Raw genomic sequence first — 19,325 nt, 5'->3', positions numbered from 1 at the left:
CCAGGAAATGAATTATTAACCTGAGAGGAAGGGACAGGATCATGAAGTCCAGCTGCTGCAGGAAGAAGGTCCATAAGCAAGTTAATTAAATTATGACAAGGGAAAAGTCTATTAGCTCACCGAGAAGGGGAAACTCACTCTTCCTTAGGGAACCAGGAAGGAATTATCAAGAAGGATTTTTCAAACTGAGTCAGGAAGGAAAAGTAGGAGTCTGCCAGGAAGAAAAATGAGGAAGCTGTGGACAGGATTGGTGCATACCAGAGAGGCAAAAATAAACCAAACTATGGGGGTATGAAGGAACATGTATTTATCATTCTGTGAATTTTTCCTTAACACTTACTAGGTTCCAGGTAATTAGGTTCAGTGTCGGGAGTGCAGAAAGTAACAAGACAGAAATGATCCTTCTCTCCTTGTAGTGGAAAAACATGAATTAAACAAACAAACTTTCCACAAATAACTATACAATTGTCCTAAGTCTGTGAAGGGGAAGAAGAGCTATGGGAGCATGAATGGGGTGACAGGGGCCCACTTGATCTGGGAATCAGGAAAGGTTTCCCTGAGGAATACGTGGATGAACTGATTAGTTAGGTAAAACATTCCAAGAAAAGAGAACAGTATGCATGATAGGTCTGAAGTAGAAAAAGCATAGGGTCCAGCATATCTGAAAGTAGTGCCCAGGGGGAGACTGGACAGTAGAGCACCCTAGTTTACAGGGCACAGACAGAGTGAGATGGTACAGGATCAGAAGGCTTTGGTCTTTATCCTAAGAGCAATGGGGGAGGGTGACAAAATGAGATTTGTCTGCTCCTGATGGTCTGGTGGAAAATGGAGTGGAGCAGTGATGGATGTGGGGAGACCAGTTAGACGGTGAGCCTCAATCATAACTGTAGGTTAGAATTAACTGGGAAATGTTTAGTAAAGATGGTTTGGTTTGAGCCCATTACCAGAGATTTTTTTAAAACTTGGTCTGGGGTGAGATTTTGGGATTAGTGCATTGTCAAAGTACTGCAGGCACATCTAGGGGTGAGAACCCTGGAGCATGAGGGCATTGCTTTGAAGAGGAGGAGAAGGAGGCTATGGCTCCACCACAGGTGGCAGAAGATGGCAGCTTGGCCTAAAGGTGACCGAAAGCAAGTGATGGGTAATTTTAGGAGGCAGAATAGAGAGCTGTAACCAAGAAGTATTACCAGATTTTTGGTTTGGGCACCTTACTGAGAACTAAAACACTGGAGAAGTGCCAGCTGTGAGGTTCATGACATGAATTCAAGTTTGGACATGTTGAATATAAGTGCCTGTGAGCCATCTGAGTGGATGGCAGGCAGTTGGGTACATAGACCTGGGGCTCAGAGAAATCTGGACTGGGGTGAGCATCATAGATGCAGAGATAGTATTCGAGATGTGGTTGGGATTGCCTGAGAACAGGAAATTGTGTAGGGTGGGAGGAGAGGAGAGGGCCTGGGACAAAGGCCGAGGCATTCTTCAGTTGGAGGTTGAGAAGTGGCAGCAGAAGCTGGAGAGAGTTGTGAAGCCCAGAGAATTCAACATTTCAATGTTCCCAAAGGCCAAAAACAATGAAGTCTGAAAAATGTTGATTGGGTGTAGCAACCTCTAGGTCACTGATGATTCTGGAGAGATTTCTGTGGAGCGGTTAGGACAAAAGCCAGACTAGAGTGAATGGAAAGGAAGGAAACGTGTAGGACATGACAAGAGTTTGGTTGTAGAAGGAAGAGGGAGAGGGGTGGTGGTCGCTGGAGGAGGCTGCGGAATCAAGGACATGTTTGCTAAGATGAGAGAAAACTGAGTGACCCGAAATGTTACTGGGAAGGAGAGGGAGGGATTGCAGATGCAAGAGAAAGATAGGATAACTGTAGATGTAGTGGGGTGGGATGGCATCCAGACCCCTGGAAGAGGGATTGGGATTCATTGTAAATCACCCTCTATTGTAAGAAGATAGTGGAATGAATGGTTGGGTGCTGAAGTGGATAAGTTTGTCCCTTTAGGGTGGGAAGGTAAGAGACTTCCCATCTGATAGCTTTCATATTCTCCATGAGACCATCTACTGGGAGCAAGGAGTGTGCATATTGGGAAGGAGTCTTCAAAGGTCAGTGATAAGATGCCTAGAAGTCTGAAGACAGTTGGGATGGTTAGCAGTATTTATTGTGGAGAGATGATGGTTGAGGTGGCCAGAGAAACAGTAAAGCGTGAAGCTGTAGGACAGATCTGTGGAAAATGCTGGTCGAGAATTTATAGTGGTATTGGGGCGTCTGTTTAGGTTAAGTGTTTGACTCTTGATTTCAGCTCAGGTCATGATCTCATGGTTTGTGGGATCAAGCCATGCACTGGATTCTGTGCTGGGCATGGGGCCTGCTTGGGACTCCTCTCTCTCTCTCTCTCTCAGTCCCTCCCCTGCTCATCTGCATGCATTCTTTCACTCTCTCACAAATAAAAAATAAACAATAAAAACTAAATTAAAAAAATAGAATTTATAGTAGTATTAAGTTCTGCAGTGGGTTTGAGACTTAGCAAGACTGTATTACATTAATTATTTATTGCTTTTTAACAAATTATCTCAAAACTTGTTAAAACCACCATCATTTATTTATTTTTTAAAGACATTTTTTAAAAATTATTTTAATATTTAATAATATGTACCATTAACTATGAAATCACTATTCTCTTATGAAAATCAGAAATATTAAAAAGAATAAACTTAGGATGAGAGATGAAAAAAAGCTTTATCTGATTTCGATAACATTAATGGGCAGTATTTTCCATAGTATGGTGTCTGGAAAGTTTATCTGTATTCTGGTCTAATATGCTGGAATATATTTGTTTGAACAAGTAAAACAAACTTTTTTATTTTAAGATCTCAGAGATCTGATAGATCTCGGGATCCAGGAGGGCATTGATTGAAAACCAGCAACATTTATTGCCTCAGTTTTGGGTTAGGAATTTGAGTACAGCTTGGCTGGGTGACTCTGCTTCGAAGCCCCTCACATGGCTGCAGTTAGAGGGCAGCCCAGGGCTGGGGGCTTCTGTGAAGGCTCCACTAGGGAAAGATCTGCTTTCAAGTTCACTTGTGTAGCTGTTGGTGCGATTCAATTCCTCACAGGCTATTGGGCCGAGGGCCCTCAGCCTCTCCAAGGCACTTGGCCCGCAGCCTCCTTCACTTCCCAACCTTGTGGGCTTCTCTCCACAGCACCTCACAAGATGGTGGTTGGCCTCTCTTAGGGCAAGTGAGAGGAAGGGGGATGTGCAGGATGGAAGCCACAGTCTCTTATGACTTAATCTAAGAATTGGTATTCCATGTTTCTGCCCTACTCTTGTGGTAGAAGCAAATCACTGTGGCCAGCCACTCCTCTCCAGAGGAGTCTGCACACAAGTCTGCAAACACCAGGAGACTGAGATGACTAGGGCCACCTCAAAAGGCAGTTAGATAAGTTTTTCAAAGGCTTACTCTGAGGACAGGGATGTGACAGCTTGGTGAGGGAGATAGTAGAGGTTTAGGAGGAAGAGCCGGGAGACGTTGGCAATAATCTCCCGCGAGGATGGAAACTTAAACTGGAGACTGAGAGTGGTTATGGAGAGGGAAAAAAATGGATTCAAGGGGCAGCTGAGCAATATTACATGGTTCTCAGCCAGGCCAACTGGTTGTGGCCCAAGAGGTCATCCCTGATGAGGAATCAAGGTGGGGTCTTTCAACATTGGGAGGAAGGGCAGTGTGGAATCGCCACGACATGGGGTGGTGGCTGTTGTCCTCAGCATGCACAGGGTTGGGGTAGCCTCCAACAAGGGAGGTGGGGCTGTAGATGAGCCAAGTCATTGAGGGAAGGTGGGGACTTTCACAGAGCAAAGGAGCTTTAGGAAAAATGCAGAGTTTTGAGAAGCCAATGGAGGGTGGGCTGATTCAGAGTCACCAACTCAATAGGAAAACTAACAGGGTGAGAGAAGGAGGAAACAGGAAGGAGAGCTGCTGGGTGGAACCCAGGTTGGGCAGACTGAGGTGGGGGCTCAGCCACAGAGCTGACTGACAAAGCCCGGGGCCAAGGAAGCCGGCTAAGTCACAGCTTGTGGCTGAGGAGGTCCCTGCTCAGGCAGGGTCATAATCACATGCATGTACATGGCATTCGACAGCCAACAGGACATTTCCACATAGGCTCCCCTGTCGTTTCACAACAGCGTGGGGAGGCAGGCAGGGTGGGGATAGTAGTGTCCAGGTTAGAGGTGAAGAGAGAGAGGTTTGGGACTTTGGGATGATTTATTCAAAGTTATGCAGCTAGTACATGGTCGGGCTGAAGGGTGAACCCAGGGTGCTGAGTCCAGGCCCAGTACTCTCTGCCTCACTGTGCTGCCTAAAGTGATCAGGGTGCCTGCACGGAAGGTCTCGCTCCTTCAGGGATGCAGACGCCCAAAGGCAGAGCAAAGGAGCAGCACGAAGACTCCCCTAAGAATTCTCACTTAGGAGAAAGAAAGGGACAGATAGGAGTAATTATGGAGATATAGGTGGATTCCGTTGGTGGAGCCCAGGGGGGACCTCTCCAGGAAGGGATGGGAAATCAGGAACCCATAGCTATCAGGAACCCTAAAGTCAATGTCTCTCCCTCTCTCCAGCTTCCCACTTTCCATCCTTGTGGCCGTCTCACTGCTCTCTCCCTCTGTCCGTGTGGACCCATCTCTGGGCCTTACCTATTTCCTCCTACCCACACATCTGCTTCACCATCTTGTCCCCAGCTGTTTTCTCTGCTTCTGTGTGTGTGTGTGTGTGTGTGTGGTGCCAGGGTAGGAGGGTGCAAATGGGCTCACCCCATGGCTCCTGAGGCCACGTCACAGCTCCACCTGGGAACAGACCAGACTACTGATAGAACCTTCTAGAACACAGGATCTGATACAGCCAGGCCTGTGACTCTTAGAAAAGAGGGTCACTAAGAGCTGGACCTGAGAACTGGGGTCTTCAGCAGGGACTTTCATTTGATGCTGTACAGAAGGAACACCCCCTGGGGTCACAGCAGAGACTGCCCTCAGCCAGGCATGCTCCGGCCTCAGGGCCTTTGCACTTGCAGTTTCTTCTCCCTGGAATGCACTTCCCACATTACATTTGGCTTGGTCCCTCATGCTGCCCAGGTCTTTGCTAAAATGGAACTGCTCCAGGAGACCTCTCCTGACCACCGGATCTAAAACCACTCTCTCAGAGCCCTCCCACATTCCTTACTCCCTGCTTCATTTTCCTCCATTACATACCACCATTAGGCCCACTGTAGCTTTGGTATTTATTTTTTGTTGTCTATGTCCTTTTTCTACAATGTAAGCTCCACAAAAGTGGGGAATTTTTACTGTTTTAGTCACTTTTGTAGCTCCAGCGCTTAAGCATAGAGTGGGTGCTTGATAAAGATTTGCCAAATGAACTCATTCATAAGTGAAATGTATCTTGTTATCTCAAATGCCCTCTGCCCGCAGCAGTAAATGTGAATGAATCTTGTGAAGTGGGGGTGAGTGGCTCCCTTGAATGGGCAGGAAAATAAGAAAGACTATGAACCCAGAGGCAGACTGCTAGAAAAGAAATCTTTCCTTTTCTGGTCCTTATGGATTGGTAGGAAGAGCTAAGGGTTTGGGAATGAATATACATAGAGACTTTCTGGGCAAAATAACCGCAGGGGTGCCTAGGTGCCTCAGTCGGGTAAACACCCAACTCTTCATTTTGGCTCAGGTCATGATCTTGTATGCAGCCCGCTTAGGATTCTGTCCCTCTTGCCCTCTCTCTGCCCCTCCCCTGCTAGCGCTCTCTCTCTCTCTCAAAATAAATAAATTAAAAAAAAATAATTACAGATGTGAAATGGAGTAAGTATTGTAAATGTTATTAGTGAAGGCTGCCTCGGTGTGGGGTTCATCATGATCCTTTTAGTGATGCCTCATGGGCAAACATCTAGCCTTTAATGACTAAACCTGGCTTCCCTTGGTCTGACCTCTGCCCTTAGTAACACAAAGTGTGCTGCCAAGTGAGGAGCCCTCCGCCTGAGACCTTGATGCCCAGAGTGTCAGGAGAAGCCCCCTACCCTGGTTGAGTCCCAGGCAGGGCAAGGCCCCAGTGAGGCAACACAGGTGCCTAGGGCACAAAATTTAAGGAGGCCACACTCTGGGGTTAGTGACAGTGCAGGGTTGTCCTTGCGGGAACCTAAAGATGAAAGCCTCCTTCAATCCCGTGCTCTCGATAGGATGCTCACTCTCTCAGGACAGGGGCCATGATAGATTTCAGGGCCCTGGGCACTTTTGCCTTATGGACCCCTTCCTTCTTAAAAATACATATATTAAAAAAAAAAAAGTAAAAAAAAATACATATATTAAAAATTATGTTTTCAAACTGTGTTAATAAAAAGACGAATATAACCCAAGCTGGACTTTATTCACATTTTTCCTCTGATTTTAAAATAAAACATTTTCATGGCCCCTAAAATTGTCCTGGGCCCTAGGCTTTGTGCTCAGTGACCAAGCTGCCGACAGCAAGGGGTTGTGCAAACCCGAGAGCAAGCCCTTCTGAATTCTGCACCTGAGAAGCCTCACTTGCATCACCCTCATTCCAGCCTGGGCACAGGAGTATTCACAGTCCCTACACTGAAACCTCTGCTCAGTGATTTTATTTCCTTTCCTTCTCTGAGCTTTGGTATCCACACGTTTAAAAGAATTACAATCAAATGAGAGTTGTTTATTGCAATATAAATAGGAGAATATAATAAAATCGCCACATAATCCAGCAATTTCACTCCTAGAATTGAAAAGCAGGGACTCAAACAGATACTCATACATCTGTGTTCCTAGCGTCCTTATTCACAATAGTCAAAAGGTGGAAACAATATAATGTCCACTGGCAGATGGATAGACAAAATGCGATAGATCCATACCACGGAATATTATTCAGCTATAGAATGGAGGGAGATTCTGAAACACACAACGTGGATGAACCTGAAAACATTATACTAAGTGAAATAAGCCAGACACAAAAGGACAAATATTGTAGGAGCCCACTTATACGAAGTCCCTAGAAGAGACACATTTGTAGAGACTGAAAGTAGTATGTAGTTTATACTTTCTGTTGGAGGTGATGAAAAAGTTCTGGAAATGGACAGTAGTGACTGTGATTGCACAATACAGTAAATGTACCCAGTGCCACTGAATCAGACACTTAAAAATGGTTAAAATGGTGCATTTTATGTCTGATTTTACCACAATAAAAGAAGGTATGCATAAGCACATTGCAAAGGGTAAAATGTACAAAAGTAAGAAATCATTGTTATCATTACTGATAGTTGCTGTACTGCTGTGGTAGATGAGGGTTCCAAAGTTCACAGACAGGTGGGTGTAAAACTGCTTTGTAAACATAGCCTTCTCCAGCCTGGACCTGTTGCTTGCCACCCACTGTAGCCTCTGATTTAATGACCGAGTCTAAGAATGCATGGACGGTGGCCAAGATCTAGAAGCCCTGGGTATCTCAGAGCGTGCACTTTCACCTGGAGGACCTGCCATTCCCTGCCCTCCAATAACATTTCCTTTGAGGGACCAGGGATATTTGGTTGAGAGATCTAAGACAGCTTGGTGTTGGTGGCATGAGGGGTGATCTGTGAGAGGTCAGGTGACCCACCAGACCCTGATCGTGGGCATTTTGTGTTGAACTTGGCCTGATCTGGCTTCCAGGTTTGGGAAGGAGGTCTTGGTATCTGACTGAGCAGAAAGGAGGGCTCTAGGGGCATGAAGACCGGGATGGGGGCCCTCAGCATGGGAGCTACTCCTCCCGTGAGCAGAAACCCTATTTGCCAAGATGAATCTTACAAAACACGCCTAAAGGGGTGAGGTGGGACAGGGCAGTCCCGGGATGGAAGGACACTTCACAGGCAAATTCACAGGGTTTCTTCAGATAACCAGTCTATCCAGCCCAATTTTGGTTCCAGGGACACCTTGCCTCTCAGGGGAGCCTGTGAATTCTCTGGAATTCGCAAGCAATATGTTGGTATTTGTCGGGGAAAAGCCTATAGGTCCCATCAGATTTCCAAAGGAGTCCATGACCCAAAAAGTACTTTTAAAACCATGGTTCCTGTGAATTTATAATATGTTCTTAGAGACCAGTATTGCACTTATACCCGGTCTTCAAATGGGCTGCTGGGCTGCATACATCAGGCAGGAGAGAGACAATGCTTTAGGAAGGTCACCGCTCAATCTTCCTACCTGCTTCTCTTAAGTGAAGCAATTGGTTTTTAAACAAGCAAACTTTACCTCGGTGCATGGATGCTGGCCCGCAAGTGACAGCACGTCTCCTTGTTGACCGTGATCTCCTCCTCCTTCCTCCTAGCTTCCGCATGTGTGTAGATGACATGCCCAAGTCACCAGTCAGCCCAGAGAGTGAGCCATTAAAGAATGTCCCCCCAAGCCCCACTGATCCCAGTCTATTTTAAGCCCCAAACAGAACCCTAGGCCATCTGTAGGGACTTTGGGCCGGGCTGGCAAGTATCAGGCAAATGCCAGCTCATGGGGCCCTGCTTGTCCCTGCCTGTGAGGCCGTAAGGAGAAGGGTCATAACAAATGGGTAATTTAAAGGCTCTGAAGAGTGACTCAGACATTCCAATGGGGCTTTTCTTTTTCCTCTTTGTTGATGTGTGAAATGCAATTGCAGTCACTTTTTCCAATGAGTTGATAAACGGCGATTATCTGTGGCAGCTTGTGAGCCGGGGCCATCGTGAACAACTCCGCATGCCAACATTTTTCTCTCTCCTGCCCCCAACACTGAAGATAACCACCGAAGGCTAAGGTCAGAGGGATCATGGTCCCAGGTTGTAACAAAGGTTGCAGGCTGCAAGTGGTCACAGGAGGTCATTTGAAAAGAGTGGTCCCATGGAGGGGCTGCAAGCTTGTGAGTTCAGGCCTGACCACTGCCTGTCCCGCCCCCACTTCTCTGTCACCTGGCATGAAGGAAGAACAGATGAGTGGCTTGTTGGGCATCAGAGAGGAGGTCATCAAGAAAGGGAAAGACATACATTTGGTGAGCACCTTCTGTGGGCCAGGAGATGACTAGCTGTCCCCTTCCCTCCATGTGTGTCATTTCATGTAATCCTCATGACAGTAGAGGATTACTTGAACCTGAATGCATACCAAATGCCAGATGTGAAACACACTTGATCTTTACAGAAATTACCCCAACTGGTTATGGTCTCCCTCCAGTTTACTGATGAGCAAACAGAAGCACAAAGAATTAAGCCACAGGGTCAGCGAGTGAGTAACAGAAGCATACGGGTCTCAATCCAGGTCTAACTCTGAAATCCATTCTTTTGCAACTACACAAGGCTGCCTCCCATCAGGGCTCGCCTTGCTGGTCCACGACAGCCCACATGTCCAGCTGTGGCAATGGAATGGAGCCTTCCAATGTAGCACCTCATGGTTTCCTCATTCAAAGAGTACAGGCTTCCAAAGAGAACCTGCTATACTCATCAACTGCCTCCTAATGAACCTACCTGCTAGGGAATGACAATGGGCAAGAGGAACTGGGGGTCCTGCCGGGTATCCTGTCTGCTGGACAGTCTGTCTTCCCCCAGATGAGGGGATGGGAGGATGGACCCTCAGATCGGCACTGATCCGCCAGGGGCATAGCCCTCACCTCTGGGGGGAAATTGTCTTTGGTGGCCGGACTGTTGGGGGATACCCCTTGCCCCCAGGCCAGGACTCCAGAGCCTAAACCTAGCTGGTGGCATTGGGTAAAGGATGAAGAAGTGAGCCAGGACTGAGGTGGTTCCTCTACAGGCTGTTTAAAGGCATTCTAGCTGGCCTGTGCTTCTCGCTTCTGGTGAGAAGCCACACCATAGTACCGGGCTGTGGTGGTGACGCCAGCCTGGGGTGCGGTAGTAACAGTGGTGAGAGATGGGAAGGAAGTTCTGCTGAAGGTCTGACTGGGCAGGGAAAGGAATCAGAGGACTTGGATATGAACAAGAGATAAGAGGCAGAGACATTTTAAATGGACTTTTGGGGGCACCAAGGTAGCTTAGACAATTATACATCTGACTTTGGCTCAAGTCATGCTCTTAGGGTTGGTGATCCTCTGTCCCTCCTGCTCATGCTGTCTCTCTCAAAAATAAACATTAAAAATAATAATAATAATAATATGGACTTTTTTTTCTAGTTCAGTTTGTACTAAAGACTGGGTGACGTTTACACTCCCCAAGGTAAGTTTTATTTAGACTCACAAGCTTAATATTCACAGTTTGAAAAAAAAATTTTTAAACATTTATTTTTGAGAGAGAGAGAGAGAGGACAGAAAGTGCAAGCTGGGTAGGGACAGAGAGAGAGGGAGACACAGAATCTGAAGCAGGTTCCAGGCTCTGAGTTGTCAGCACAGGTCCATGTGGGGCTTGAACTCACGAATGGGGAGATCATGACCTGAACCAAAGTTGGACACCTAACTAACTGAGCCACCCAGGTGTCCCAAAATTCACAATTTTAAAAAGAGGTAGAGAGGGAGGGATAGGTGCTTTACCCCAAAAGGACTTGGTGCCTTGAAGTTAAAACTGCCACTAATACTGTGGGGCTCTGAGCAACTTCCTCATCATTAAATTGAAGCCAGCACTCCTCAAAGTGGGCTTTGTTTTGGGTGTGTGTGTGTCTGTGTGTGTGGCGGGGTGGGGTGGGGGGTAGTTCAGGAATCACTTCAATATTAAATCCTCTGGAGTTAATTGTCTTTTTCTTTCTGACTGCTGTTAGGATTTTCTTTTTGTCTCAGTTTTATATTTTATTTATTGTATCTTATTTTTATTTTAGAGAGAGCATGAGCAGAGGAGAGGAGCAGAGAGAGAAAGAGAGGGAGGGAGGAAGAGAGAGAATCTCAAGCAGGCTCCATATCCAGCCGGGAACCAGACAGGGGGCTCGAATCCACAACTGGGATCATGACTTGAGCCGAAATCAAGAGTCGGACGCTCAACCGACTAAGCCACCCAGGTGCCCCATCAGTTGTTCTATATCTTAATTTATTGTGTCTAGGTGTGTATTTCTCTTCAACTTTTGAGTGGGGGTGGTGTCCGAGCAGCCTTCTCAAATTTGTGGGATGTGGTAGTTAATCATTTATGACAAATTCTCATCCATTTTCTTGCTGGATATTGTAACCCTTTCATTTTTTCTCATCTGCTTCTGAAGTCCCAACTGGATATATACCAGATATTCTAGCTCTGCTCTGTCTCTACCCAATGTTTTCATATTTTTTCACTTCTTTATCCTGAAAGTTGAGGACAATGCTTGGCACAGAGAAAGCACATGATAAATCATTATACCCTCTCCTACAAAAAGTGGGTAAACATAATTATTTGGGCAGGTGGGTGAGCCTTCTATTTAAAAGACAAACTGGAGGGGAAAGAAAAGAAAAATGAATCATTGCAAAATATATTTATGTGAAGAAGAATGGGGATGCTGAATGGTCCTCTATATCTTTGCTACTCAAGGCAGTTTTCCCAGACTGGTAGCATTGGCTTCACTCAGCAGCTTGTAGAAATGCAGAATCTTGGGGCACCTGAGTGGCTCAGTCAGTTAAGCGTTTGACTTCAGCTCAGGTCATGATCTCATGATTTGTGAATTTGAGCCCCGCATCAGTTTCTGTATTGACAGCTCAGAGCCTGCTTCAGATTCTGTCTCCCTCTCTCCCCCTGCCCCTTCCCCCACTGGCGCTTTGTCTTTCTCTCAAAAGAAAAAAAAAAAAAAACACTTAAAAAAAAAAGAAAGAAAGAAATGCCAGATCTCAGGCCACCCCAGACCTCCTGAATCAGAATCTGCATTTTAACAAGAGCCCTAGAAAATTCATACACACTGTAAAGTTTGACAAGCGCTTCCTCCTCACACTCACAAACTTGGCTGAAGATATTAGAATTGCCTGAGGAATTTCTAAAACTTCTGGCACCTGGGTCTCATTCCCAGAGACCCTGACTCCACTGGTCGGGGGTGAGGTGTGGGCACTGAGAGTTTTTTTTTTTTTTTCAATCTCCCCTAGCGACTCTAATGTGCAGCAAGCACAGAGGCACATTCAGGTGGGAAGGGCACGCGGGCAAGAGGGAAGCGGAAGAAACAGAGGACGCACACTCGGCCCTTCCCAGGCACAACCTCCCAGCCAGTGCGAGTCTGTCCTGGGTTTTTCCCCGAAGAAGGCCACATGGCTTAGAGGAAGGAAGTTGTCCTGGGATTCTGGGTTCTAGCCCCAATTCTGCCTCCCCTCTGCAAGCTGTGTTCCTGAGCCCAGTTACCGCCAGTCAAATGCGGGACTAAGAGAACCAGCCCCTCTCAATTCCTGGTGTCCTTCCTGGAAAATGAGGCTACTTATTGCTCTAGCCATAAGGTCTGCAGAAGGGGCCTCTCCCAGCCGGGCTGGCAGTGCCGGTACCATAAGCACTTCAATAGGGCGGGTGTGTGTGCCCCTAAAGGGCACAGAATGCATGATTCCACTGACGTGAAGGCAGCAGGAGTCACAAGAGTGGTAACCCTTTGGAGGGGTAATGGGTAGCGAAGGGGGCACTCAGAAGCCTTCTGGGGTGTGATAGCATTCTAGATCTAGACCCAGCTGTTGGTTTAATGAGTGTGTAAACCTTCACTGAGCTATTCACCTGGGAATTGAGCACTTTATGTAAATTATACCCCAGGCACAAGCAGTGCTCACAGCAGGCCCCAGGGGAGTCGAAAGTTCAAATCACTTGACCACCCGGAGCTGAGGACATCGGCTAGCTTGGGAGCTAAAGCAGAAACTGGGGAGCGGGGAGAGAATGAGAGCCAGAGACCCGGATAGAGGTGGACAAACAGAGAAGGTGCTTCTGGGAATAAGTTGACCCAAATTCCAGGCAGGTGGATTCGTCCTAGGAGCCAAGGGGTTTGGCTTCTAAGCAGGATGACCGTTTGCCCAGGGCTGCTGGTTTCAGCACCGGGAGTTCTGTGTTCTGGGAAAGGTCTCAGGCCAAGGCAGGGGAGCCAGACCTGGCTCTGGGCTGGCAGGGGAATGGAGCAGGCCCAGGGAGAAGCCCCCTGCACCCGGAGCCCCCCACCCACCCCCAGTCCTTCAGAAGGAGCCCGTGATGGCTTAGGTAGATGGGCAGTCTCCTCTTCTGCCTGAGGCGGCTGTCCATGAACCAAGTCTGAACAGAGGCAGCGGCCACCTCCTCCGAGAGGCCCTCCTGAGTTCCCCCACCTGTCTTCTGTCCCAACAGTCTCCACCCTCACAGGGCCCATTAGGCTACTTTGCAGTTGTTTATTTGCTTATTGGTATTTTTCTTGGCTTCGAGCCCCTGGGGGGTACGGGTGAGGCTTCCTTGCCTTTGCATGCCCCGTATTCTAGCTCTGCTCAGGGCCCCTGCATCAGTGCCTCAGGGGTGCTTAATCGTTCTGTGCCACAGTTCCTTCCTGCAGCTCTGAAGAAGTTTTAATCCTCTTCTCAGAAGAATGCTTCCGACGCATAGAATAAGCCGGGGAGGGTCACAAAGAAATCTATTATGCGGAGATACAGTATCGACAGATTTCCTCTAGGGCATTTGTGATCAAGTCATAACCGTCTTCCTTCAGTAATGCTCTAAGGAAACCCAGCAGCAGGTGTCATGCTGAGTAGCCCTGACTACAGATGGTGACGCGGGGCCCCTGCCACCACTGGGCCCTGGAGGGGAGAGGACGTGGGATTTCCACTCGTGCCGCGCGTCCTGCTGCCGGTGGCCGCCTACGTTCCCACAGCCGGGAACCCCAGTTTCACTTAGTAGTTACAGGGGTACATTTGTGTCCCATCCAAATCCACACGCGGCCCTGAATTCTACCCATAGGCTTCAGGTGAGAGAAAAAGTACATCTGGCAAGTCAGATGTAAACTGTAGAGTGCAGTGCCCTGTAAATGTTGTTAGTCCTGGAGGGATGTGGGTGCTTCTGGGATGGGCAGGGGAGGTGGAGAAACAGGCTAAATCCAGCCTGTTAGCTGGCAAACTTTGAGGCCAAAAGCAAACAGGGGAGCCTAGTCTCTGCAGCTCAGAGATGGCTGCGGGGTCTCAGTAAGCCTTGTGGTAGTAAAATAACATTCTGTGAGACCCTGGCCACCTCCCCCTCATTCCCCAGGGTGTGAGAGGACACAGGGTGCAGAGCTGGGGCCTGAGGGGAGCCTGAGAGCGTGTCTCTGAAGCCTGGAGAGAGAACTTTGGGGAACAGCAGGAGGTGCTTTGGGGTCACCTGGGTGTCAGACAACTGCCTGGCCCAGGCAGAGGCTTTGAGGGCTGCAGGGAAAGCCTCATCTGTCCCTTACAGTTCCCTGAACACCCTCCCTGAGGAAGACAAGCTTCAGGTAAGCCCTTCTCTTTTACGGCGAAAGTCCACCTTGGAGAAGTGGTACATTCAGACCTCAAGGTGTTAGCAGGAGTGACTTTTTTATATATTACCCTGTGCAAGAGTGCAGGGGACCGGAGACCCCGGGGGCCAGCAGCCCCACTCCTGGCACCAGCCCAAGTGACCTCCAGTTGGAAAACTGCCTTCTAATTAGCAACCAGGAAATCAAGGCAAGGCAGGGCGCCAAGCAGCATGACCCCAGCCACAGCCTGGTGACATTTCCACCCCGTAGACAGCATGCCCCTGCCCTGCATGGTGGGGCTGCAGACCCCATGGGTTATTTTTATCTAATGGTGCTATTGTTGGTTGTTGAGTAGCTGCTGTGGTGTGTTCCAGCAGCCGTGAGCTTGCAGCAAGCGTTTCCTGTGCCGCTTCCTCCTCCTCCCGCTTGTGCGAGGTTCCCTCCCTCCACCAAGGCTCTGGGGCAACCTAAGGGGTCCTGGAGCCTACTCCTGGCCTTGGAGGCCGCCAAAGCCACCGTGGCCTGCCCTGGCTCAACGCCCCCTCCCCTCCCGCCCCAGCCTCACTGCCTCTGCAGAGAACGGGGCAAGGCTGTTTTTTCAGTTGCCTCTCTCACACTCCAAAGCTTTGTAAGATAAGAGCACTGCTTTCTAGCAAGCCAGGTTCACCAAGTCAGCAGCTCTCAGAATTTTTTAACTGTGATCTACAGCAAGAAAAAGATTTTTCATGACCCGGTGCACACATCCATAGCTACGGAAGGATGAAAGGTTTCAGGGAACAACAGCCTTCCCATGCCTGCTGCACTGATTTTTTTCTTCCCCGGTTCTGTTCTAGTTTTTCCTAGTTAGGATTCTGATTGCAACCCACAAAGAAATGGATTTCACAACCCAATAAGGATTCATAATTCAGTTGGAAAAATACTGTACCAGATCCCTCTTTCTGGAGCGAGTGCTCTTTTCTGAATGAAGGGAGGGCCCTGGGGTGTGTGGAGTTCTATTTGCAGGAAAGGAAGCCGAGACTCCACCAGCCTGAGTAGATCGTCCACGAATCAGCCACGGGGGAAGATGGCAAATGCTACAAATCAGGACTTCCCCCCACTCGTCAGAAAGCCAGCTCTTACACATTTACCCGTGCCCCTTTGATTCCAACTCTGTTCTTTCTGGTTCCAAAGTCAGTATATTTCAAAGCCTTCTGACCTGTCAACTTCCTCATCTGTATATAACATTAAAAATGCCCACTTCATGGGAAAAATTATATTCCCTGAGTACATTCTGGTAAGAGGGACAATGACTGGAAGGAAACAAAAATGCAAATAATTATTTGCCTCTGTGATGCATTTGAAGTGAGGCCCCAAACTCTACCATCTTGTGTAATTTCCATCACTGCTAAACGGAGTTTGTACAGAAAAGAAATTCTCTCTATAAGGACCCATGCTTTGCAAAACTATTGAGAATTAGAAGAAATGAAGGTAAAGCTGTAGCCCAGGGCTCTGTAAATGGCAGCCGATGTTCGACAAGAGGAAATCCACGTTTTTCTTATTGGAAATAGCAAAGGAAGTATTGCCAATGAATTGCATTTCAAAGTAGGACCTTCTATGCAGCTAGAAGGGAGTATTTTAATGAATATTCTGATTCATAGACTATAATGACACGCATATCATATGTTAATCACTAATTTTCAAAATTCTAGAATTGAGGCTTACAGCCTCAAATTTATTCAGTCCAGTGCAGTGGTGCCTCCTCCATCTGACAGATGCCTTCGCCTGGTGACATGCAGATTCAGCCTAGGACTATGTGGGCTCAAGTGCCAGCCAGAGGCCTTAGCCTGCCTGGAACCCTCTCCCATTGGCAGCCACCCCGCTCTCCAGGCCACACAAGAGTCTGTATCATCATCTTCATCATACTGATCATAATAATAACAGCTCTATTAGTCTCCCATGTGGCTGTCACAAATTACCACAAACTGTATGACTTAACACGTGGATTATCTTACCGCTTTAGAAGTCGGAAATCTGAAACAGGTGTCTCTGGGCTGAACTCAAGATGCTGACAGGGCCATGTCTCTCCTGGAAGCTTCAGGGAGAATTGTTTCCTGGCCTTCTCCATTTTCTGGGGGCACCTGCATTTCTTGGTTAGCAGACCCTTCCTCCATCCTCAAAGCTGGCCAACATTTCACCTATGAGTTTCTCTCTGACTCTGGCACTCACTCTTCTGCTTCCCCGTTTCGTTATAAGGACCCTTGTGATTAGATGGGGCTCACCTGGGTAACCCAGGGTCTCCCAGGCCAGTCAGCTGATTAGCAGCATCAATTCCACCTACAACCCTACATGCCACTTTCCCCATGGAACCTACCACATTCACAGGTTCCTGAGATTAGGAGGTGATCATCTTCCCTCTGCTCACCACAATGGTTCACACTTTGAGCTCTTACTCTGTACCTGGTACCGTTCTAAGCATGTCACTTGTAAAAATGCATTTAAATCTTGCCATAACTCTAAGAAGGGATCCATTTCAGAGATGAGGAAAGTGAGGCACAGAAAGGGAAAGCAAATTGCCCAAGGTCACACAGCTAGTAAGAGGCAGGGCTGAGCTACAGATTCAGGAGTCTGGTCTTAAAGCCCATTTTCTTAAGCTATAATTACCTTTTAGTAACTGAAGGACAGATGTACAAATCAAATTCTACTTAATTTAATCCTCATTTAGTGATACAGGTGCCCTTACCGGATGTGATGGTGCCTCTCAGGTCAATTCATACCGACTGTACTTTGCCATTGGTCAGACAACTTTGAATGGGCTGAACAGTGGATTTCCAGGGGCTAAGATGTCTGATAAGTCTCCTTCCTTACCCAGTGGTCTCACAATGGGCAATTCTAAACTCTGCTCTGTGATATCTTGGCCTCAGCTACTTCTCTTTCTCTCCACTTTAGCCATTGTAGCTTCACAGATATTCCTTAAAAAAAAAATCAAGTCAATTTCTACCGCAGGGCCTTTGCACTTTCAGATCCCACCTGGAATCTCTTCCCAGTCTACACAAAACTCAACCATCACTTCAGACAGGTCTCTGACCAACAGATGCCTGAGCCAGGCATCAGACCCACCTTGGTGGGAGGTATGTCCTCCAATATTTTGGCAAAAAAGACATAGAAATTCTCTACTTTTCCCCTTCGTGGCAGTGAACAAAAGGGGCAGACTAAGGGAGTTGTATTTGTAGGTAGGGAGGTGCCTTCTCCTTGAGATTCCCCTTGACTCTGCTGTGTACAAATGACCCAGAGCAAAAAGCAGAAGACAGAAATCAGGGGCTAGTTTCTTAACTGCCAGATCTTTAAGGGAAAGAGAGGGGGAAAATGACTTATGGGGCACCTACTGAGTACTCAGTCTTCACATCCCTATGCAAGATGTACTGGAAAGGAACAATGTGGATACTGGATATTAAGAAATTGGCCCCAAATTACATATGGAGGGGCTGAGTAGGACTTGAATGTAAGCCCGTCTGAATAACACAGGGAAGTAGCTCTTCCTTTATGGAGAGAGGAGGTGAAGTGGGATAAAGTATGGACAATATTGAAGCAATTGGCCAACCATAGAAAAAAAATTTTTTTTCTGAATGAGTAATTATTCTATTTAGAAATTCACATGGTGACAATGGGAAACAGAAGTGAAGACTTTGTTTCTGTCCCTAGGGAATATTTGCATATGAATACACAATTGTTTTAGCACCACATGTAGAAAAACTCCCTTCTCCACTGAGTTGTCTTGGCACCTTTGTCAGAAATTAAAGGACTATACTTGTGTTTGTTTCTGGACTCCCTAGTCTGCTCTATGAATCTATTTGTCTTGATGCTAATACTATACTGTTTGGGTTACTGTCACTTTGTAGTAAGTAAGGTTTGAGGTTGAGATTTGCATCATCTAACTTCATTCTTGTTCAAAGTTGTTTTGGCTATTTTAGACCCTTTGCATCTCCATATGAATTTCAGAATCGGGTTGTGGATTTCTGCAGAAAAGCTTGCTGTATTTTGACTGTGTTGAATTTATAGAACAATTTGGAGGCAACTGCTATCTGCTATCTTAACAACATCGAATCTTCGGATCCATGGAACATGGTATACCGTTCTGTTGATATAGGTCTAATCTAATCTTTCCCAGCAGTGTTTTGTAGTTTTCTTTGAACAGCTTCTGCACATCTTTTGTCAAATGTATTCCTATACTTTATATTTTTTATGCTAATGTCAGTGTACTTTAAATTTCACTTTCCAATTGTTCGTGGCTAGTAGACATAAATATAGTTGACTTTTGTAGATTGATCTTAGATCCTGCAATCATGATGAACTCACATGTCAGTTCTAGTAGTTTTTTGGGGGGAGGGGGTAGATTTAATAGGATTTTTCTATGCAAATGATGTTATCTGTGAAACCATTTTATGAACGGCTGTGTTCTAATAAATTCCATCCTCAGGCTATTGGGAGGAAATAGAGGGACAATCCAAGATGAAGATGATGGAGAGCTGTGAGTTACTCTCAGGGCAGACAGATCTGTAAATCTAATGGCTTTATTTAGGCTAATGTTAAAATGGATTCATATTCAATCAATCCTGGGGGACACTCTCAGCATAGATCACTTGACTATCTATACTCCCCCATGGTTATGAGCCCAGATGTGGGCTGAGTGAAGGCAAATATACCCAGCCTTGTTGGAAAAGTGTCAGAAAACCCTTTCCACAAAGCACCTCTGCCTCTCACTGCCACCTCCACGAAGTCTCCTTCCTCATCTCCGGGCCTTCCATTCTGTCCCCTCCAATCCCGTCTCCATAGAGCCAGATTGTGTCAAAATGTAAATGATACCGTTGTACGCCCTGCACATAGAAGAAAATCCAACCTCTTAACTCAGGCACTAGCAGCCTCCCTGGCACTCCGTCCCTGCCCCCACTAGTTAAGCTCATTCCCAGCCTTCTCTCTGCTGAAAGCACTCTCTCCATGCGCCTCACCTCTCTTCCTCAGATGTCCATCTTGGC

Source organism: Hyaena hyaena, unplaced genomic scaffold (assembly GCF_003009895.1).
Source record: "Hyaena hyaena isolate Hyena2069 unplaced genomic scaffold, ASM300989v1 scaffold_140, whole genome shotgun sequence".
NCBI classification, from domain to species: domain Eukaryota; kingdom Metazoa; phylum Chordata; class Mammalia; order Carnivora; family Hyaenidae; genus Hyaena; species Hyaena hyaena.
Note: the sequence above shows the minus strand (reverse complement) of the source record.